Raw genomic sequence first — 23,545 nt, 5'->3', positions numbered from 1 at the left:
AGCACGTGAACTCTCTGCCTTGCCCGCCTTCCTCTCTCTTCCCCCTTGATTTCATCTTGGGCCCCTAGCAGGAAGCAGAAACCGAAAAGAACCATGAGGTGGCTGTGCCCAGTTTGTCACTGGACTCGCCCCACCGTGTCCACCCAGTACCTAGCAGGTACCTAGGAAAAGGACGCTGCTGTCCGAGCAGCCCAGGAGAGAAAGAGCATTCTGGCCAAGAGGGATGGCCTGCTTCCTGACAAGTGTCTGCCACTCAGACATCCCCAGGGGCTGTCTGAGGGGACATTTTTTACCCCTGGGGGGACACATATTACCCAGACCTCGGGGCCTGTCCTACCTGCCAGGTAAGTTCTGTCCTTCACTGGACACAGAGGTACAGCCTTCTCAGGGCTCCTGGGGAAGTGGGCCGCACAGACAGGTAAACAAGTGTGACCACATAAAGAGCGGACATTTGCCATGAAGCAGAAGGCAGTCGGGGGGGGGGGGAAGGCACTGAAGCGAGAGGGAGCCTCTGTGGCACCCAGGCATCTGGAGCCTCACTCTCCAGACTGAGGCTTCTGGCCATGGTTCCCCCTCACCTCCCCTTGGCCTCAGACTCTCACACTCTCTCCTGTGCCTGCAGCTGGGTCCCGGTTCTCTACCCGCCCCTCTGCTTTTCTCTCTCTGGCACTCTTTCACCCCTGGTCCCTTCTCTTCCAGTGTCGCCGCCTAACTGCACCCCACATCACCCCTTTCTTCTGGGCTGCATAGCCAGCCGCCTCCTGGACTTCCCCCCACGGTCACAGCCCTACCTCCAGTGCTGCACAAGCACAGCGTCTCTCCCCACGAACTGAATACCCCCATTCAGTAGCCCAAACACCATCCCTTGGAGCCACCATCCTTGACTCACCCTGCCTTGACTCACCCAGGCTGCTGTGAGACCCTGTCTATTCTCTCGTGTCCTTCCTGCCCGCTCCTGCCCTACCTTCCACTCCCACTGGGGATACTGAGTCCAAGCCCCAGCCTCTCACTGCACCTAACCTGTTTCTCCCACAACACCCTTAAGCACAACACGCTAGCCGCCCACACAGGGCCGCTAAAAAGTCATCCTGGGATGCTGCCTGGTATATGTTGCTGCCCATCTCTCAGAAAAACCTTCAGTGTCTCCATTGCCCACAGGACTGCGCATCCCAAGATGCTCCCCCTCCAGCCTCTGACCTCCTCCACCTTCCTACGTCCTCCTTCCTGCCCTCCTACCTCCCACCACTCAGTGACTCCACCAAATTTCATAAAGCCTCTGGGCTTTTGCTCATGTTGTTCCCCTTCCTGGAATGCCTTCTCTTTCTCTCTATTGGGTGAGTGAAATCCTTCCTTTACAGCAGGATCAAGCTCTACCTTCTCTGGGAAGCCTTCCTCAGAGCCCCAAGCATCAGCGTACCCCTCCCCAGGCACTGTGGCCGTGGCTGTCGGTGGCACTCCCTCCATCAGGGCACCAGCTGCCTTGAGAGTCTGAATAGTTTCTCTGTGCACAGTCCTATCTCGACCATGCCTTTCACTGAGCTGGACAGCCAGCACCAGTGCTGGGCTGTATAGAACAGAGACTCTCGGGAGCCTGGGTAGCTCAGTCAGTTAAGCATCTGGCTTCGGCTCAGGTCATGATCTCACCTCTCATGAGTTTGAGCCCCTCATCGGGCTCTGTGCTGACAGCTCGGATCCTGGAGCCTGCTTCAGATTCTGTGTCTCCCTCTCTCTCTGGCTGCTTCCCAGCTCATGCTCTGTCTCTGTCTCTCTCTCTCTTTCTGTCTCTCTCTCTCTCTCTCTCTCTCTCTCTCTCTCAAAAATAAACTTAAAAAAAAAAAGAGGCTTTCTACGGGATTGTGCTGATGGTACATGGCAGGTTCTGGTCAAGAACTTGCTGCCTCCATCCCCCTCGTGGAGACTGGTTTTCAAATGACCAGAGGCCACTCCTTCTGGTGATGCACGGGAAATAGGATGCCGTAATGAGAGGAAAGCTGGCTGCTAGATCCCATCCCCTCCAATCAGAAAGTACCATTTATGCTCAGAGTTCAGCACTGAGCATCACAGGGGGTCCCCAGGAAGGAAAATAAGACAGGTGCCCCCGTCTTTCAGGAAAGGGAGTGAGAAAGATGCCCCCTCCTCTAGGGCTTAGAGCCAAGTTGACTTGGAAGTCCTCAAGGGACCACACCTCCCCTCAGAGACAGAGGAGTCCACGTCATAAACCCAACTCACCTGATCCAATTCTCACCATAAACCCAACTCACCGGCTCATTCCCACCCAAAGGTCCGAGAAGCCTCCCAGGCCTCTGCTGATCTGTCTCGGGAGGCATGGCAGACCTCCCTTTCCGGGTCTCAAGTCGGAACATGAGACAGAGTTGATAAATGGCCACTGACGCAGTGGTTGCTGCAGGTCGCGGTGCTTGTGTGGGTGTTGTGTGGTCGTGCAGATGGGGTGGTTGCGACTGCTGTTGTGTGCTTGTGTGCTTGCTGCAGTTTACCATAGCGATTGCTAATGTTGGTCATGTGGCCCCACAGTGTGGTGGCTGCAGTTGTGGTTGCTGGGGAGTCTGCGGTCATCATGGTTGTGTGGCCGTTGCAGGTATTCTGACTCCTTCATCACAGCCTGAGGAGGAGGCCAGCTGCGGGGAAGGTAGCCTCTTGTCACCTGACACCATCTCAATTCCCGGCACCCGGCTGAGCCCAGGCAAAAGGAAAGGAACAGGCAGAGAAAGGAAATCTTCTCCGGGTGAGCGGATGTTGGAAGCATGAGTCTCTCCAGCCCCACAGCCCCTCCCTCTTTGGCTGCTGGTGATGCCCCAGCACAGCTATGCAGGCCACTTACCCAGAGCTGGGCGAGGTCCAAGCACTTGAAACCCTGAAGGCTCGCCTCTGCACAGCACCACCTCTGTTCCCAAGGATACTTTCCTGTGCAGAAACATCTGCATCACCAAAAATAGACCTTGTCCCATCCCCCCTGCCCTGAGGTTGTCAAGCAAGCCTGGCCAGACAGTGCTGATAGCCCTCAGGCAAAAATCAAGCAAACTTCTGTTGTAGGGGGCATATGGGAAGACAAGTCTCACCTCAGGTCACAGTAGAGACCCAAGTAGAGGGCCCAGCCTGATGCCCATCTGATGCCCACCTCTGTGATCTTGGACCCAAACTCAGCATGAGGCGGGGCAGGCTGGTTCAGCCCTCCAATAGGCAAAACCTGGGCATCTCCTTGCTCACCTCCACCCATCACTGTTATGAAGGCCCCATGAGGGATTCGAGTCGTACTGAGGCTATGTGGTTTCCCCAGCATGGCAGACAGAGACACTCAGTTCTTAGTACCCAGGATGGAACTTTATATCTGCCTCAGGGAACCTGGGTCCTGTGTGATATATCCCCTCCCCTGAACTCTGCTCCCAATCAGAAATGTAATTGTTTTAAATGTATTAGTAGATAATACTCCACATGGTCCAATAGCCAAATGCACAAAAGGGAATACAGTGAAATACACTATACACTCTCATATCTTTCCCTTAGCCACCAGAGATCGCTTATGAATATGCAAGCAAATATGCACATGCATCCATATAAAGAAACATGGCACGTGGGAGGAGGACAAACCTTGGAGCCAGACTGCCTGAGTTTGAGACCCAGCACTGCCCAATACCAACTGATACATGACCTTGGGCAGCCTCTCTGTACCCCAGTTACCCCCATCTGCAGAGTATGACACAATCATAGTACCTTCTTCATAGGATGGGGGTGAGCTTAAACAACACATAGGAGCTTTCACTGTAATGGATGTTCTTTTCTTTCCTCTTTTACGGAAACAATATGCACTGCTTTGCACATAATAGTTCTACACCTTATCGATTTCACTTCCCAGTGGATCAGTAGCTCATTCCTCTGTTAGTACATAAAGAGTTTCCTTGGTCTATTTCAGGGTTGCATAGTATTCCATTGGCTCAGTGCACCATAATTTATTCAGATGATCCTTCTTGGATGGACATTTTGGTGGTTTCCAATATTTTACTCTTACAAACAATGCTGCAATGAATAACTTTGTACATACTTTATTTTGTCCAAAAGTGATTAGGATAAATTCCTAGAGGTAGAACATTAGCCAACTGGTATATATGTTTGTGACTTTTTGCCATCCATAAATGTTGCACAGATTCAACATCCCATAAGCAACATATAAGACTTTCTGTTCTCCAGGCCTGTACCAGCAGAATGTATAAATAAATTTTTTTATCTTTGTCAATTTGGTACGTGGAAAACAGTAAATGTTATTTCTCTGTAGTTTTATTTTATAATATCTCTTATTACACGTAATATGAAGCATCCTTTTATAAAATCATTTGTTTCCTTTTCTGTGAACTCTCTGTTCATATCTTTTGCCTATTTTCTTATTATATGGTCATTTTTCTTATTGACTAGTGAAAGGTCTTTATATGTATTATTACGTATCACCATATTTTTCCTGGTTTAGCATTCCTCTGTAGAATTTGCTTGCTGGCTTTCCATACATAATTTTTAATGCAGTAGAAGTTATCCATTTTTTTCCTTATGGCTTTTGTATCTTATGTCATACTTTGAAACTTCTTCCCCATTCCAAAATAGTTATTAGATTACTTCTTTTTTTAATGTTTATTTATTTTTGAGAGAGAGGGAGTGTGAGTGGGGGAGGGGCAGAGAGAGAGGGAGACACAGAATCTGAAGCAGGCCCCAGGCTCCAAGCTGTCAGCACAGAGACCGATGTGGGGCTCGAACCCACGAACCATGAGATCATGACCTGAGTTGAAGTCGGACACTTAACCGTCTGAGCCACCCAGGCTCAGGCCTAGATTGCTTCATAATCTCCCACAGTTTGTTATTGCACTTGAAAAAATTTAAATCACTGAACTTTCCTGGTATGTTTCCTGATATAAGAAGTGAGGTATAGATCCAACTTAATTTTTTTCCAGATGGCTACTCAGTTGTCTCCACACTATTTATTGAATAATTCATCTTTTTTCCCAATGATTTGAAATGCCACCATTATCATAAACTAAATTCCCAATAGGTTTTGGTCTATTTCTGGATTTCCTATTTTGTTCCAACTGCAAGATGTCCTACACTATTTTAATTACTGTAGTTTTATAATATGCATTATAACATCTAGGGCTAGTTTCCCATTCACTTTTCACCTTCTTTTTCCATATGAACTACTTGTTTTATTGCGATTTCTTTTAATTTGTAGGTTAACTAAGGCAAAACTAACACTGAATATGTCATTGACTATGATGTTGATTCAGACTGAGGAGAATTACATTTTTTCAGAAAACTATCCAATATATCAGGCTTTACAAACTTAGGGGTTTCCAAAGACCACCCTCAGGTTTGACAGTTTGCTAGAAGGACCCACAGAACTCACTGGAAGCTGTTGTACTCGTCGTTACAGTTCATTACAGTGAAAGGATTAACGCCAGCCAAGGAAAGAGGTGCAAGATGCGTGCCAGGCAAAGTCCAGGAAACTTCTGAGCACTGAGCCTCCAGCCTTCCTGATGGACCCACGGACAGCACTGCTCTCCCCAGCGGGCACATGCAACCATACAGAGTAGTGACAGCTAGGGAAGCTCACCTGAGTGTCCAGAGTTTCTCCTGGAGCTCAACCACAAGATGGGACTGACTGCCCATGGAGCTGACGTTTAGAGCAGAGCAGGGATAGAGTGAATAGCATGTAACCCAAAGCTCCTGTCCTGAATCACATTGTTAAACTATTTCGTGTGGCCTGGGAGCCCCCCCTGTCCCAGTAAAGAAAGACATTCTTATCAGGCAGGACATTCCAAGGTCCTGGAGCTTATCTCCCAGGAGCCAAGGAGAAAGGCCAGAGCTCTCTTTGAGTAACGTCAGGTTTTTTTTACAACACAAGTTTTTAAATGTATTTACATGGAGTTGAGTAATATAGTCTCTAAGGTTTCTTTTGATTCTATTCCTCTGTGGTTGTTATCCCCTTAGCATTTCTTTTTTTGTGGCTATTTCCTTCTTTTCTCTTGACAAAGTTATCTGACAATTTATAATTCTCTTCTTTTTCCTTTTTTATACAGGCTTCACACCCAGCATGAAGCCCACTGCGGGGCTTGAACTCATAACCCTGAGATCAAGACCTGAGCTGAGATCAAGAGCTGGACACTCAGTTGACTGAATCACCAGGCACCCCTAGCTGACAATTTATAAATCTTATAAATCTTATTGCTTTTTAAAAGAATTAGCTTTAGGGCGCCTGGGTGGCTCAGTCAGTTAAGCGACCCGCTCTTGATTTGGTTCAGGTCATGATCTCACAGTCATGACATCGAGCCCCAAGTGGAGCTCTGGGCTGGGCGTGGAGCCTGCTTGGGATTCTCTCCCTCTCCTCCGCCCATCCCTTACCTGCTCATGCATGTGCATGTGTCTTCTCTCTCTCTCTCTCTGGCAAAATAAATAAATAAACTAAAAAAAAAAAAAAAAAAAAAAAAAGAATTAGCTTTAAATTTAGTTATTAGCTACTTGTTATAATTTATTAATTATAAAACTTTTTTGTTTTATAATTTATTCATTTCTGCTTTAACATTTATTAATTTCTTCCTTCTGCTTTCCTTAGGTTTATGGCCTTTTTTCTAACTACTTCAGTGGGATGCGTATTTCATTTTTCATTCCTGTTTAATTTTTTATTAATTTATTATTAGACTATGTGTATTAGTCAGGGTTCTCCAGAGAAACAGAATCAATAGGATACTGATTTATATCAATATAAAAGAAATTTATGGGGCACCTGGGTGGCTCAGTCAGTTAAGCACCCGACTTTACCTCAGGTCATGATCTCGCGGTATGTGAGTTCGAGCCCCGCATTGGGCTCTGTGCTGATAGCTTGGAGCCTGGAGCCTGCTTCGGATTCTGAGTCGCCCTCTCTCCCTGCCCCTCCTCTGCTCATGCTCTGTCTCTCTCTGACTCTCAAAAATAAATAAATATTTAAAAAAATTAAAAAGAAATATATAAAAGAAATTTATTCTAAGGACTTGGCACACGCAATTACAGAGACTGAGAAGTCCCAAGATTGGCAGACAGCAAGCCGGAGCCCCAGGAGCACTGGTGGTGTGAGTTCTAGTACAAGTACAAGTCCAAAGGCAGAAGAGGATGATGTCCCAGCTCAAAGACAGGCAGGCAGAGAGAAAGAATTCTTTCTTCACCTTTTATTCTAGTCAAGCCTTCAACAGATTGGATGGGGCCCACCCATACTGGGGAGAACAATCTGCTTTGCTCAGTTTGCCAATGCATATGTTAATCTCATCCACAAACACCCGACGGAAACACTCAGAATAATGTCTGACAGAATAGCTGGGCCCTATGTGGGCCCTGATCCTATGGCCAGGTCAAGTTGACACAAAGAGTCTCACTATGGATTCTTCTCTGGACACTGCTTTAATTGTATCTTTTATGTTCTGAGAAGTTATATTTTCACTATTGATATTTCATACGTAATCATTCCATTTTGATGTCCCTTGTAGCTTACAGCAGGGATGTGGGTTTTTTTATTTTTATTTTTTTAACATTTACTTATTTCTGGGAGAAAGAGACAGAGTATGAACGGAGAGGGGCAGAGAGAGAGGGAGACACAGAATCGGAAGCAGGCTTCAGCTTGTTAGCTGTGCTGACAGCTCAGAGCCTGAAGCGGGGCTTGAACTTGCCAGCAGAGAGATCATGACCTGAGCTGAAGTCGGACGCTTAACCAACTGAGCCACCCAGGCACCCCTATAGCAGGAATGTTTTGCTACTAAATTTAGACTAAGCCATAAGTACAATGACTTTCCCTTTTGTATAAAGTTGACTGATTCTCACAGGCCAATACAAAGGTGAACCAGGACCTCCTAAGGGCCCAGATGTTGCTTTGAAAGGATTCTCTAAGGGGGCACCTGGACGACTCGGTTAAGTGGCTGACTGTTGGTTTTGGCTCAGGTCATGATCTCATGGTCGTGGGATGGAGCCCCATGTTGGGCTCTGGGCTGAGCGTGGAGCCTGGTTAAGACTCTCTCTCTCTCTCTCTCTCTCTCTCTCTCTCTCTCTCTTCCCCCACCTCTCTCCCACTCACACATTCCCCCTCTCTCTCAAAAAAAAAAAAAGTGTAAAAAAAAAGAGGATTCTCTCAGAACTTGAAAAACCTCACTTAAATATCAATAGAAACATGTACCTTTTTTGCCTAAACAGGTTTCTTAAGAACCAAGGTCAAGAATTACTCTGTTGAATCTAAAAGGGGAAAACAGAAGCCATCACTTCTCTCTTATCCAAATGATCATAAATAAAAATATTATTAACAAAAATTATAATAACTATCATAATACCACCTAAAATATGTTTCCTGTGTTTTATACATGACCTCTTATTTCATTTTTGCAGGAGTTCTTAGAGATATCATACTCTACATCTTAAAGATGAGAAAACTCAGCCTCAAAGGAGATACATAACTTGCTTAAGATCACACATCCTTTTAAGCTAAGGGAGCTAGGATTTCACACTGGTTGTGTCTGATTTAACACTATAGGAAAGCAAACACTACTGAGCCCATCTTTACCCTCTATCTTGTTCACTGACCCCCATCCCCCTCCATGTGTTCCAGGGCGCCTAGGAGATTAATATACATACCTTAAAATGCCTACCAAGGCTGAGATGGAGGGAGGCTAGATTTGGCCCTCTGTAAGTTTGCTCAAGGTAATGTATCTCTCCCTTTCTTGATACACAGGTGGTGCCGCGAGATCTAATTAAATGTTAGATGTCAATTAGGTGCATGCAAACCCTTTGGTCTCACTACAGTGTCCTTCGGCACATTCCCTCGTTCTATAAAATCTGTAGATTAAGGTCCAGATTTCGCAGAGAATAACTCTGCAGCCAGATCACCATCTGCCTGATTCCCTGCACCCCCCCCCCCCCCCCCCCCCCCCCCCCGCTATCAGTAAGTTACCCTGAATAAAAGTCTATATCAACTGTATGGCGTGGCCTCCTTTCGTGTTTTCAGTCTCAAAGTGCCTTCTCAGTTAGGGGAATACTTTGCAGTCCCTCCTCCACCTTCTATGCAAATGCAAATGCAAAAGCCTATGCATTTTTTCAGGATGTCTCTCTTGACTCCCCTCTGCCCCAACTTGTAGCAATAAGATGGTTCTACTTCCTTTGGCAAAACTTATTTTCCAGGCAGAGAGAGGACGTTTGCTATGGTCCACCATCGATTAGGGAGAAGTCCAGCCCGGAATTCTGGAACAGAGACAGGCAGGCCACCAGCCACGGAAGGCCTTTGCCTGCAGAAGCCATATGGAAGAAGAAAATTCTGAGCCAAGCACTAATGAAGAGGAAGGAGAGGGAAATCAGGGCGGGGGCTGGAGAGTGGGGGTTAGGCACAGCTGCTTCAGGAGGGGGACACTGACCATGGATCTTGCATGTGCTGGACACACCCATCACTCATGCCAAACCCATCCAGTTCAACTCAGCTGTCTGGCAGCTGCCCTTTAATGCAACGAGCAAACAACTTGCTACATTGAAGGTTTCAGTTAGTGTCTTTGGCCAAGTCTCAGCGGGAACCAGCACAGACAACCATGGGGGGGGCTGGAGGCCCCAGGAACAGCAGCCAGAGCCCAGGCGCGGCTCAGAGTGCCAGCCAACTGGGCGCATTATCAGAACCCTGCTGCAAAGAGATAAGGAACGTCCTGATCCAGCCCCTAGAAGAGCAGGACTTTATATAGCAGCCTGTGTAGGCTGCAAGGGAATGTCCTGGCCCCAGGCCTCCCAAGCCCAAGCAGAGAGGGGAGTGGGTGGGTGAGAAGCCAGGAGCTTATAAATAACCTCGTGTGCGCTGATGGGCTCAGTGGCTGTGTCTTACCAAAGCCTGAGATCTTGGGGAGGAGGGGTCACCTACAGATCGTTTTTACCTTCTTTATACTCCTCTGTATTTTCCAAGTTTTCCACAATGAACTCGAGCCCTTCTTACAGTCAGCAAACATGAACACCATGTTTAAAAAGTGAAAAAGAGAGGCCCAAAAGGAATTCCTTCAGCTAGGAATTCTGGTCACCATCCTTCCCCTGCTCATGAGTCCCCAGTCCTGGACCAGTCAGTCCTGTCCCCTCTTGTCTGATCTCTCCCAGAGATGCCCTACAGGTGCTTGCATGGACCCATTTCCCCTCTCCTCCAGGGTTCCTGCATTGCCCTTAACTTCCCCGCCCCCACCAGTTCAAATGTCACTGTTCTTGGCTTTGTTGTCTTTAGATAAGACGCCCCTGTTCCTCATCTCTGCCTGGGTGCAGAAAGGTCACTTAAGTATGTCTGTCCTGCCTGCTTCCTGGCCTCCTAATGCTAGCTTAGTAATGGGGGCAGGGAGGGGGGAAGCCATGATATTCCTGTATAGAGAATGTGCACTTTATGCCTCAGACTCCTTGTCTGTAAAATGGAGGTAATAATAACACCTGCCTCACAGAAATGTTATTAAGAATAAAATAAGAGTGAATGCAAAGTGCTTGACACATTAGAAATGCCCAGGTTGCCTCCTTCTCCACACTCACCCACCCCCTGAAGGACCATACTTACCAAACTTGGCCAACCTGACTTTCATTGTTTCCAAAAATAACTGCTCCTAGGAGGTGTGAGGATTCACCATCTTGACACTGGTAGTGATTCAAAGCAGGAGTTCTAAAAATGCTTCGGGAGGTGGCAGGCTCCTTGGAATAATAGCCTTCAAAGTGCCTCCTTATAAGGCAGCAGCCTCATTTGGATGTGTGAGTCATGGTTGGGCTGCTAGATAAACAGATAAAGGAATAAACATGTTGTTACTTTGTAGTAATGCCTTATGTAGTAGTCTGAGTTCAGCTCATGACCCTGGGGCAATGTTGAGGAGACAAAAGTAGGCGAAATATCAGCCAATCCCTATTTTTTGAGCAGTGCTATGTGCAAAGAGGCATTGTGCTAGGATTCGAAAATGAAACATAGACCAGCTATGAAAGAGAGGCTGTGAAAGAGAGGCCAGTCTAGCTGAGGAAGTAAAATGCAGATTCAGACAGAAAGCTCACTCAGCAAACAGGATATGAGCCTGGCAGGTGATAAGGTGCAGAGTCTGGAAGAGACCTTCCACAGGGTTCTGGAGGTCAGAGCAGGTCTTGTGGAGAAAATGAACATCATTAACAAGTGGGCACCAAGCCTTGTAGTTCCCAACGCAATCAGGTTGGTCTGAGAGAAAGGATCTCACACGTTAATGTCAACAAGGCATGGGGCACACCTAAGTACGCCATCTTGTTTGATCCTGATAACGGTATTCTGTGGTGTTATTCCCATTTTACAGAACAGAAAACAGCAGCTCAGAGAAGCTCAGAGAGGTGGAGTTATGTGCTGACAGTTACAACAGCAGAGGCAGAATTGGAACTAAGTTCTGCCGGCTCCACAGCCTCTGCTCTCGCTTCTGTCACCTGGCACCACTGAGACCTCCCTTAAAACTGTGTCCCAAGACATGGGCTGTCTGTGACCAGCAATGGAGCTCTCATTCCAAGGCTGTGGCCTTCCAACAGAGAGGATGCTGCCCAGAGAGGCTAGCAAATTCTTTGGAGCTATATCAACATTGCATTGCCTGCCAATATCATGAGAGAAGACGGGGTGACCTCTAAAGCCCAGATCAGAATAATAACTTTGATGACATTTTATAGTTTTAAATATTTAAGCCCTTCCTTCCACATACTAGTATTTTTCCCAATTCAGAAACTCATCCCTTTTATCACCACAACAACCCATAATGAGCCGCATGAACTTTTCAGGAATGACATGGGAATAAGACAGGAACAATCTTCTAAAGGTGATTTTTGCCCCCAGCTTTAAACCATTCAGTTTTGGAGGACTTTTGCGACATAACAAACAGCACCCGCCAGTCAGCATCGGAAAATTCCTCAGATGCACCTGGGTGCAGCCGATACTATCCTCCAAAGGGCTGACATATCATCCATGACCCTTGGTGTTATGCCCAAAGTCAACTGACACCAATATTACACAAAACCTAAGTATCACATTCCTGAAGGCATCAAACAGCAATTATTGAGCGCCAGGCTCATGGTTCTTAAAACCAGTTTGAAATTACAATCCAGTAATTCTTACAGTTATATATAGTCTATATAACTATGTCCTAATCATGAAAGAAGATGGGAGAGCCCTTTAAAAGAACAGTGTTATGGACTGTTACATTTCCCACCACCACCACCAAAATCCATATATTGAAATCCTAACCCCCAATATGAATATATTTGGAGAGACAGACTTTCAGGAATTAATTAAGGTTAAGTGAAGTCATAAGGGTGGGGCCCTGATTCCACAGAACTGGGGTCCAATAAGAAAAGGAAGAGCTCCTGGTGACCTTTCTGTCTGTCTGCCTGTGCACAGAAAACAGGCCATGTCCGGAGGACCCAGCAAGAAGATGGCTGTCTGCAAGCCAGGAAGAGAGGCCTTACCAGAAACCAAGCCCAATGACTCCAGAGCTGTGAGAAAATGCATTTTTGTTGTTACGCTCCCCAGTATTTTGTTATGGCGGCCCAAGCTAATGCAAACAGGAACTCAGGCTGTAAGGGAGCCATAAAACCAATACCCAGGGAATGAGGGCAGGGGACAGGGTACAGGTCATGGAAGCGACTTCCGCTCTTTTGCTGGGAGCACAGTGTTGGAGAGAGTGTGAAACAAATACCATTCCTCTTCCATGAATTTAGTAATACTAAACCTGGTCCAGGAAGTGTGACTTAGGTACACAGTAAGAGTGGCTTCCGAACCCTGCCTCCAGGATGAGTCACTGTGGAGCCTGCTCCACAAAGCCGAGTGCCCAGCGGAAAGCTGATGATAACCTATACTCTCTGGAGGCAGACAGATTCTGAGAGTCAGGGAGAAACTGAGCCAGGTACCCTCAGTGCCTTTTCCCAGGCTCATTAAATTGTTAAACCACTAGGGAGAAGAGAGGAAGGGACAGAGAGAAGCCAAGAGTATTACCCTAATCAAACTCCCTCTGTATGGAAACATGAAGAGAGGGGAAAGAACGTTCCTCTCAACACTCATCCTAGTTCTGTTCCAGGCAAACACATACCCCTCTTCACGGCTCTCCAATACAGTACAATGTGTGTCCAGCTTTCAAATAAACAATAAGATTCACAACTTGCAAAGAAACTCCCCTTATTACACACATACACACGCACATACTTAAGCAATCCTAGGACACATCCCACATGGAAGGTAGAAATGTCCAGTTGCAGAAACTGGGTGAGCTAATTTGTGGCCCTAGTTCAGAAGGGCACAATAAACATGTGTTGAACATGGCTTGCACCCTTACAGCAGTCTCTTCCTCTTTTGCTGGAAGATGGGACCATTCATTCATTTTTTTTTTTTAACTCAACAGATATTTGCTAAATGTTTATTATGTGCCAAGCATCGTGCTAGGCTGATTGATTCGGAAAACAAGAAGCCAAGAGATATTGGCAAACAGCAGCCCTAAACCAGCTATTTGCCCAGGACACCTGTGCCATAGTCCTTGTCTCCTCCCCAGCCCTCAACCTCCTTACCCAAACACCAAGTACTGACATTCTATTCTTAATGTATCAAAACCCCTTTACTTTTTTCCATCCTCTCTGTTCTTCCTGGGTCTAGGCCATCATGTTCTCTTTCTTGGATTTCTGCAGCAACCACTTAATTGGTTTTCCTGTTTTCAGACTTAACTCTCATCCAATCTAACTGCCACAACACAGTGCACAGTAAGAAATTTGGCGTCACCTAAAGATCTACCCTTTGTCTGGGTTCCTAGGAGGAAATCCCTAAACTTGCAATTTTCACAGCAAGAGGAGTGTCTTTGTTATTCAATGTTGGGCTCTCATTTATGCTCACAAGATGAGTCAGAGTGGGGCTGGCTGAGTCTGAAAGACCAACCAAGTGATTGTGGGTGTGGCTTTGGGCCATGTGACAGCCTGACCTTCAGGGAGGGGAAGTAGCCTGGAGCTTAAGTTCAACCATGTAAGTTATTATGCAATCAACCATGACTTGGTAATGAAGCCTCAATAAAAACTCTAGGGGCGCCTGGGTGGCTCAGTCGGTTAAGTCGGTTAAGCGTCTGACTCTTGGATTTCAGATCAGGTCATGATCCTACAGTCATTAGGGCTCGTTCATAGGATCGAGTCCCACGCTGGGCTCCACCCTGACAGTGCTCCCTTACTAAAGCTTGCATGAACTAACGTGGTTGGCAATACTTGTGCCTATTCATGTAGAGATGCTGGGAAGTAATGCATCCTGAGGGCCTAGAAGCTTCATGTTTGGAACCCTCCTGATTCCAATTAATTATATCCTTGACTAATTCCAATTTATATCTGTTTATTATAATAAAAGTGTACTCCTAAGTATAACACTTTCCTAAATATCAGATTATCAACTGTGAGGGTAGTCATGAGAACCCTTGAATTTGCAGCCAGATGCTATGAAGAAAAGGTGATCCTGGGGACCCCGAACCTGGGGCTGGTGTCTGAAGTGAGGGCAGACTTGTGGGGACAGTGCCCTTAACCTCAAGTTGACTAACTCACTGCACACAGCCAGAGGGGTTTTCTAAAATGGGACTGTGATCACATCACATACCTGCCTAAAACCTTTGAGGGATGTCTCCTTTTCTCTAGGATGAAGTCCGATGCCAAAATACAGCTCCCAAGACCTCTGATGCTTCTGGCCCTACATAGCTCCTCAGTCTCATATCCCTCATATCCCCCATTCCCCTGCAAATTTGGTATTCCAGCCACACCGAGCCACTTGCCACTCCCTAAGCCTTCCATGCTCTCTCATTTTTTTCAGATCTTAGAACATGTGGCCCCTCATCCTATAATATTCTCTCCTCTCTGCCTTTCTCCCACACCCTTCTCTTAGCTAACTCCTAGCAGTCCTTCAAATCTCAGCTTAGATGGCACTTCTTCTGGGAAACCTTTCCATATATCCTCCACGAAGTCAGAGCTGGGTGCTCACTCCTCTCAAGGGACTTAGCCCACGTACTGAAATGGCCTGGTTACTGGTCTGTCTCTCCAGACCATGAACTTGCCGAGCATGAGGACTGTGTTTTCTTCCCTGTTATATCCCCCAGTAGTTAGCAGACTAACACAGAATTCCAAAGAGAGAAATGATACCTTTGCAGAGAAGAAACCTGGTAGACATCAACATGACTGGTGGTAAATGAGTAACTACACAAATGGGTTTTGGAAGGGTCTCCAGTCTCTTTGGCGGAGATTTGGAAAGCACCCTGGTTGTATCCAGTAGACAATTACAAGTTATCTTCCAAGATGATTCCGCCCAAAGGTTGTTAATCTTATTTCATTTGAAGTTGATTGTTGTGGGTTTCAACTTTAGAGGATAATTTTTTTTAACTTTGTCTACAAAATTCTAAGAGAAGTCCCTATCTTGAGGTCTGTACCAACTGTGAATTGCCCTTTGGACGTTTCTTTGACCTATCAGTTTTCCACTCCATCTACAAGGTTATATGGCATTTGTGAAGACAGGGACGACAACAATGTGTTTAAACATAAATAATTGGATGATTTATTAAAGCAAAATTTATTACCAGTTCATACATGCCATATGCATCCATCCGTGCTTTCTTACTAATCAATACTTGATAAAGCACTTGCTGATTAGGTGAAATGGCATCTCTTTTTCCCTCCTTTTAGCTTTCAGTTAAAGCAATCAGCACAGACTTTTTCTTCCTTTTCCTTCCTTTCCTCTTCCCTTTCTGGCATGGAATAGTCGGCACCATGGCCCCACCAGGTACTGACAGCAGGAGAGGGCTTCCTTGTGGAGGCCCTTTGATGGCATACCTACTGGTGCCCAAGGACACAGGATGCTGGAGGGTGGGGGCAGGGAGTGGAGGTAAAAGATACACCTGGTATGATTGGGAGATTGATTATATTAAGCAAATAAGTAATCGTATTGAGCAAACAGGTACATATTGAGGATAATGAGAGCCAGGTTGAGAAAGGAATTGCAAACATAAAGAGGGAGAGAACTATAAAGAACCATGAACATGGAATGGAATTGGATGTATAAACATCAGCTTATTTTTTTAAGTATATAAATACAGGGATATATAGAAATAGCTACAGGTTTCAGTATGTGTATATACATATTTGTGCATATACATACATGTATTTCCTAGCTCCCTCCACCAAAAGGGTCTAGAAGCAATGACACCCCACTAACAATAAACACACTAGGTGGCCAGATCTTGATTCCTAAACACCATCCTCCACTGAAAGGAAGCAGTTCTCCCTGGGGAAAGGGGTAATCCAGGCTGCAGCAGGAAAAGTACAAGATGAATCTGAGTCATGTTGTTGTATCAGACTGCCAACAAGTGCTGAGATGATGGGGGCGTGTCAGAGGATGTGGGAGCATCCTGGAAGGAACACTGGCCATGTCTGAGACGGTCAGAGTATCAAGCTAAACAAGGTTGGCAATGGAATACAATCTACTGAATAAAATGAGAGCCCTTACTAAAATAAATCTATAAACAAACACAGAAAATGGGAAAGCTCCTTATTAGAGTAACCTGCCAAATAACAGAAGGAGAAGGAATGATGGAAATAGAAAACAATCATTTGGCAACTTTCAGAGTGGTGGGTGCAATAAACAGAGAGAAGAGCAGCCCCGAGGAGCCACATCGAGAAAGTTATTAGCCCTGCCTGGAGACTCAGGAAAGGCTTTACTCGCAGAGGTGCCATTTGAACTAGTCCTTGAATGAATACATTTCTACCGGGCAGGAAAGGTCATTCTCTACAGATTAGGGAGAATTGGAAGATGCTAGTTCTAGTTATGTCATAAATGATTAAAAACTTGCCAAAGCCCCAGGGACAAGTTTTCTCCAGTCCTGAATATTCTCTGTGATACCTCATCACACCGCACAACAGGATTCCCTCCTCATATTCTTTAACGTAATTATATATTTGAAACAACTTCTTCCTCTGTTCATTTTCTGATAACATCTGGAACTCCAACATCATGGTAGGGCTTCAGCCTCCTCACTCTCTTTTTTTGGTCTTTTGCTCTAGGTCTATCGTTAAGAATTTACCTTCTTCCTACCCTGTTACTTCCTGTTTTCCTAACTTCAGGGGCTTTTTATTCGTTGGGGTGCAAGGTTTCATTCTGCCTTGAAGCACTCTTCCCATTAGCTGGGGGATTTTTTTTGACAAGAAAGGTGTATCTAAGCCCATTTTCTGTAAAATCTGTCACTGCCTAAGTGGTACCCTGCTGCTTGAGGCCTCATCTGTCTCCATGGCAATGTTCTCAAACTATTCTGCTTGTGTAAGTTCAAGGCCCATCAAATCACTTATCATAACAGAGCCATTGTAACCCACCAATGCACACACATACACGTTCCGTGCATCACGGCAACATTCACAAATGCAGCCACGGTTTGTATTCGTTTCAAAAATCCTTTGAAACGGACAGGCCACTCATCAGCTGACTCCATTTACTCATTCACTCATTCATTTATGTATCCAGGCTTCGCGGAGGAGACACAGACATAAAAACACCTCCTCCTGGGGGGTTGGGGGTGAGAATCAGGGATGGCTTCACCAAGAAGTGGCCAGCTGAGACCACCGAAGAGGAAAGGCTTTCCGGACAAAAACAAAGCGTGGGCAAAGGCATGAAGGTGTGAATGAACATTCGAGGTAACAAAGGAAAAGTGTTTGATAATGAAGCAGAAATGGGATGGAGGAGGAATGTACAGAGATGAGACAGAACTGGTGCTAGAGAGAGGGGTAGCACTGAGGTCCTGAGGGGCTTGTAGAAAATACTAAGGAGTTTGCACTCCTTAAGCAATGAGGACGGTCTTAAGAGGAGGTGCAGCATTATCAGATTTGCATTCTAGAAAGCTCTCTTCTACTGCTGCCCCAGGTTTAATTAAAGGCCCAGAGCCAGGAACAAGCCAGAAACAATCTGACCAGAGATCAACTTGGGGGGTGTGCACAGGAAAAGAGTCAAGCACCACTTAAGAGGTAAGCCAGGTTCGACTGCATGACCAATTAGATGGAGGAGTGACAGACACCTTGAAGATGGCTGGGCCCATGTGATGTCAAAGAAAGAAGCATAATGGGGGGAGAAGATGAAGCACGTAGTTGGGGACAAAGATATTCTTGTCCTCCACTTTCCCCACACCTTCAATTCTCTATCACAGGGATAATACAATGACAAGCTAATCCCCACTGAGGTAAGATGTAAGGGCTTAACATGTGACACCCTCCACTGCCACCACCCCCTCCCACCCCCCAGCCCCCCCCCCCCCCCGCCACCAGGAATCATGTTTTCAGTTAATAAGAGAGTACCGTGCAGCCAATGCTAATCAAGGGAATGACTCTCCTATAGTGAAATTCTGGGCAACGTGACGGGCAAGTTGGGGGATGTTTTCAGGTGGGGAGATCTTCCCAGCATCCCTAAAATCCCATCACAGAGGCTATGGCTAAAACTCTTAGTGAAGAGAATGCTGTTAACATTTCATCTTCATTCCAAAGAACCCCGTTCATGCCATAGATAAAGAGATCTTCCTCCTGGGCAGGCTTCTGCTCTCTTAGCACGGGGTGATGGGACAGCAGATGTCACAGAGCTATGGGGTCACTGAGTTCAGACCCTGGCCCCGCCATTTACTTGTTGTGTAACCGTGGTCATGTTAGTTAACCTTTCTAAGACTCGATTCCATCATTCATTAAGCAGGGGCTCAGAACACCTGCCTCTCAGATTGGCGTGAGCCTCGATGTAAATGGCAAGGTCGCAGTCCACATTAGTGCCTTCTTGCGCCACCTCACCCCTACCCCCACCATCTCATTTCAGATTTGAATCTTCATCAGTCACCCTCGCTACCTCCACCATTTATCACAGTATCTTTCAACACCCAATTCACTTGGAGAAGCCTCATTCTCTCCACGTTCATGGGCTATTAGCTGCCCTGACAACTTCAGGTGATGAAAAGCCACCGTTCGGGCTTGGGCGGCAGGCGCTCAGAGCCCGGCCGTGAGGGCTGTGCCCCAGAACCGCCTGCAGGAGGCAGCATCGGGCAGCGTGAGGCCAGCCGGGCCGCCTCCTGAAAACCGCTGGAGCCCGGCTGGGAGGAACCGCCGAGGAGGCGCTGGAATTCAGACTCCAGGTGACAAAGGACTCAGTTTACGCACGCGGCTCTGACACTCGGTCTCCCAAGGAGTCGGGTCTTTGGGGAACAGGGGAGGAGGCAGTGGTTTCCTGAAAGCACCTCGGGCCCCGGCAAGTCCAGCGAGGTTTTTCCCACACCCACACCTGGACTTAGTTACCTTTGAGCATGGCACCCGTCCTCCAGAAGCAAAAGGCATCTCCTCCTTCCCCAGCCTTAGGGCCCTTGTTGCAGACGCCCCTTCCTCCACGATGTGACGGGATGAGATGGGGAGCTAGCTCCCCCACACGCAGTTTTAGCGGCTCACGTGCTCAGCCCCATTCGGGAGTCCTGGAGGAGACAAAAGGAATCAAGGCACACAGCTCCTGACCCTTCGGAGCTATTAACATTGTTGAAGACGGGCAGATGTGAAACCGGAGAAGGACACAAGGGTACACGTCCTCACGTGCTCTGTTTCTGGGCGGGCACGGCCGGAGGCTCCGTGTTCCCCCAGCCCCGGGGCACATGGCCTGGCCCGAGTGATTTTTATGATTTGTGAATTCATTTACATGGAAAAAAGAAAGGGACAAACTGATTAAAACCACCCAAGGCTGCCCAGAATGTGGGATCACGGTAGGGACAGATGACCCGAGCTGTGGAAATTGGGAGAAGGGATTTACTAATGCAGGCGGCATTAAGCGGCCTGCAAGATCTGGCGGACTTGGTCACTGGGGGCCTCAGAGCTCAGAGCCAATGAGAGACGGTCGTCACTAACTCTCCTGTTGACTTGAGCTGGGGTGGGGAACTGCGATGTCACCATGACATCACCACCTTCCAGGAATCACTGAGTCAGCTTGAGGCCGCAGGCAGGACCCACTCACTTCCTCCAACAGCGGGGGCCACTCCCCACCCCCGGCAAGGCTTTGAGCCTGGGTTTTCACCACCATCCACCAGTGCTCAAGACAGTGAGGGCCTGGCCCAGAGTCTGTCAGCTGGGCAGGGACACACTGGCGTGGTGCCAGCGGCACTCACTCCCACGGCGACCCATGCTGTAGGGTCCGCTGAGGAGAGAGGTCCCTAAGGAGAGGTGGCCCTTTCAGCTTTTCAGTCACTTGTACCTCCTTGTGAACAAACTGAGGTGTTTCTTTCTTTTTTTTTTTAAGTTTATTTATTTTGAGAGAGAGAGAGAGAGAGAGAGCAGGCACGTGAGCAGGGGGAGGGGCTGACAGAGGAAGGGAGAATCCCAAGCAGGTGCCACACTTCAGCACAGAGCCCCACATGGGGCGTGCTCTCATGAACCATAAGGTCATGACCTGAGCCGAGATCAAGAGTTGGACACTTACCCGACGGAGCCACCCAGGCCCCCTGACAAACTGAGGTGTTTCTAAGGAACTAAGTTGTGAAGGAGGAATTAGGCAGGAAAAAGTAAGGGGAAGTTGGGGCTGGGGGAAGAAGTGTCAGAACAGAGGTGGGGAAGGCTTCAAAAAAAAAAAACAAAACCTTGCCCACTTCACAAACGAGGGTCGTTCCAGATACAGTGTCATACCTCAGTCAGCGTGGGGAAGCAGGGGGCTTGTCCGGGCCCACTGCTTTCTTGTAAGGTGGGCAACTAGACGGCCATACTCATCCAGTGGCCGGAAACCCAGGAACAGGGCCAGCGCTATTTGTAGCCCTCAGGTGATGACTTTCTCTTGCCCCTTCCTCCCCAGGTCAGACCCTCCCCTTCCCTGTTAGAGGATTGAAGTCAGAATCTGTGCATACTATGTCAGAGTCTATTTCGCCTTTTCCTTAAACCCAGTGCTCTGTAAGCTAGTCTTATGAAGACAAAAATTAACCAGTAGGCAGTAATGAGATTTTATAGCATGGCGAAGGTCCTGTACTTTCTTCCTCTCTCTCTCTCTCTCTGTCTCTCTCTCTCTCTCTGTCTCTCTCTCTCTCTCACTGCCTCCTCCCACCCCATACACACACACACAACCTGCTGTTTTGATCTTTTATCATATTCTTTCACTTAATGCCAACAAAAGCCTACCAGGTAAGTATTGCCATTTCATAGACAAGAAAACTGAGATTCAGAAAGGTGGAAGAAATTTTCCAGGGTCACCCAGCTAGTGGGTGACAAAGCCAGTCTCAGAAGCCAGGGCTATCTGACTCTAAGGAGCTGGGGCCTTACTACTCAGATACTCTGACTCAAAATAAGAGCCTCTCCTGAGTCATAAATTATAAAATTAGAATTTCAATCAGCAAGTCACAAAATCTTAAGGTTGGAAGACATTTTAAAGGTTGTTCAGGCAGATGTCCTGAATTACCTGAGTAATATCCTGGCTTCTGCGTGGAGACACCAGCTCCAGAGAATGCATTGTGTCCTGATTCAGCCAACGCCCGCTCAGAATTATTAAACATTTCTTTTGGGTTTGAAGCTGAAATCTCTCTCCCTGTAATGTCCACACACTGAGTCTGCCCTCAGGAATGTGGAGGACCTTGAGTAGTGTGTCACTCCTGAATTGTTTTTCTCTAGACTACATGCTCTAGATTCTTCTTACCCACTCTCATGTGGCAGTTTCTCATTGTCTGAATGGGGTCTGGTTCGACAGGTCAGTCTCACAGTGAGACCCCAGCACGACTCCAGTGCTCAGGAAGGGAGCTGACCAGCCCAGAGAAGAATGGGACCAGACTACAACCCCTTCATTTTATCTCACAGATCTTTTTGTTGTTGTTTTCTTTTAAGTGTTTATTTGTTTTTGAGACAGAGCATGAGCAGGGAAGGGGCAGAAAGAGAGGTAGACACAGAATCTGAAGCAGCTCCAGGCTCTGAGCTGTCAGCACAGAGCCCAACGCGGGGCTCAAACCCACGAATGGCAAACTGCGAGATCGTGACCTGAGCCAGTCAGTTGCTTAACCAACTGAGCCACCCAGGCACGCCCACAGATCTTTTTTTTTTTTTTTTTTTAATGTTTATTGATTTTTGAGAGACTGAGACAGAGCACAAACAGGGAAGGGGCAGAGAGAGACACTGAATCTGAAGCAGGCTCCAAGCTGTCAGTGCAGAGCCCGATGCAGGGCTCAAACCCACGAACCGTGAGATCATGACCTGAGCTGAAGTTGGATGCTTGATTGAGTGAGCCACCCAGGTGGCCCTATTTCACAGGTCTTAATATGCTGGAGACTCATTTTGCTCTTGTTATGAATGAAAACCTTTAAGTGCCTTTCCCCTGTGCTGACCCCTAAGCCACATCCTCTCCCACCCCTTGTCCAGCTGGGTTTCTGATGTTCACGACCTGTTCTCTCCATGTAGACCATGCCTAACAAGTACTCCTGGGCAGTCTGGCCATCCCTCTGCCCCGGTACCCCTGCCCCACCGGGGTTCAGCCTCACCTTCCCTCTGGCGCCAGCTCTGTCTACTCTGAGACCCTGCCAAGGGGTCCCCCTGACCCAGTCACCCCTCAACAGGCATGCTAGCTTTTAATTGTCTGCCACCTTATGCACCCCCAGGCGTCACCTGGGAAGTTCTGGAGAAGAAGCAAGGGCCACGGTGTCGGGCCCTCCCTCTGCTGAAACACAATCTGCCAGCATTTCCACTGCCATGCATACCCTGTATAGGTATGCATACAAGGGGTTCTCCTCCCACTGATCCAAATCTGCTTTCTACTTCCTGTCACCCCATCTCAGCTGTTTCCACCACCTTGCCCCCCCCACCCCCATCTGTGGCTGGTGGGCAGGGCACACAGTGCCTCACCCCCTTCTCATCCCTTCTGAGTCTTGCTCTAAGCTCCTCTAGGCACCAGATGAATATTTCTACAGGACAGGTACTTCCTTTGTGTCAACGTCTCTATTCTCAGCATGATGGCTTAACGCATTGCTCTATGCTCAGACCCCCAAGCCTTGCTCTAGATACAGAAAGGGAATCTTCTTGAAAAGTAGAAAACCTTTTCCTTCTCAAGAACCAGGCTCTCAAGATTATTGATTATTAGCGTGGTATGGATTTTTTTTTAAACCCAATTTAAAACATGAAGCCGAGAAAGACTTCTTTGTTCCAGGATGGGGCTCCCCTGAAACCACAAACCCATTTATTCAATGAGTAGGAACCTCTTGGTTCCTGAGAGCAAAAATCCAGTATTCCAATCTGAAAAATAATATCTTGTTTCTTCTTTATGCCCAAGACAAACATCTGAAAGAACTTCCCTCTTTTGCATCCCATTCTCCTTACAGTCTTCTGTCCTTGCCACCAAATCCTTCATGTGTCCCAAATTCTGTTTCCCCTAGATCTCTACTTGACTCTTAATGTTTGTTTATTTTTTTTTTTAACATTTATTTATTTTTGAGACAGAGAGAGACAGAGCATGAACAGGGGAGGGTCAGAGAGAGGGAGACACAGAATCCGAAACAGGCTACAGGCTCTGAGCTGTCAGTAC

At 47.1% G+C, this 23,545-nt stretch overlaps 1 long non-coding RNA gene across 2 annotated transcripts; it reads right to left on the bottom strand.

The window, feature by feature from the left end:
• Positions 1–2,264: 2,264 nt before the first annotated feature.
• On the bottom strand, positions 2,265–21,756 carry LOC109254240 (uncharacterized). Of its 2 annotated transcripts, XR_002074717.2 has the most exons (5): positions 21,443–21,756; positions 19,318–19,487; positions 10,585–10,777; positions 2,840–2,922; positions 2,265–2,691 (listed from the first exon to the last, which is right to left on the bottom strand). It is a non-coding gene; the product is annotated as an uncharacterized LOC109254240 (long non-coding RNA). The 2 variants fall into 2 exon arrangements; XR_002074712.2 differs by lacking the exon at positions 10,585–10,777.
• Positions 21,757–23,545: the final 1,789 nt, after the last annotated feature.

Source organism: Panthera pardus, unplaced genomic scaffold, assembly GCF_024362965.1.
Source record: "Panthera pardus isolate Hobbes unplaced genomic scaffold, ASM2436296v1 HiC_scaffold_21, whole genome shotgun sequence".
NCBI lineage: Eukaryota > Metazoa > Chordata > Mammalia > Carnivora > Felidae > Panthera > Panthera pardus.
The sequence above is the reverse complement of the archived record's forward strand: the minus strand, read 5'-3'. Positions and strand labels throughout refer to the sequence as shown.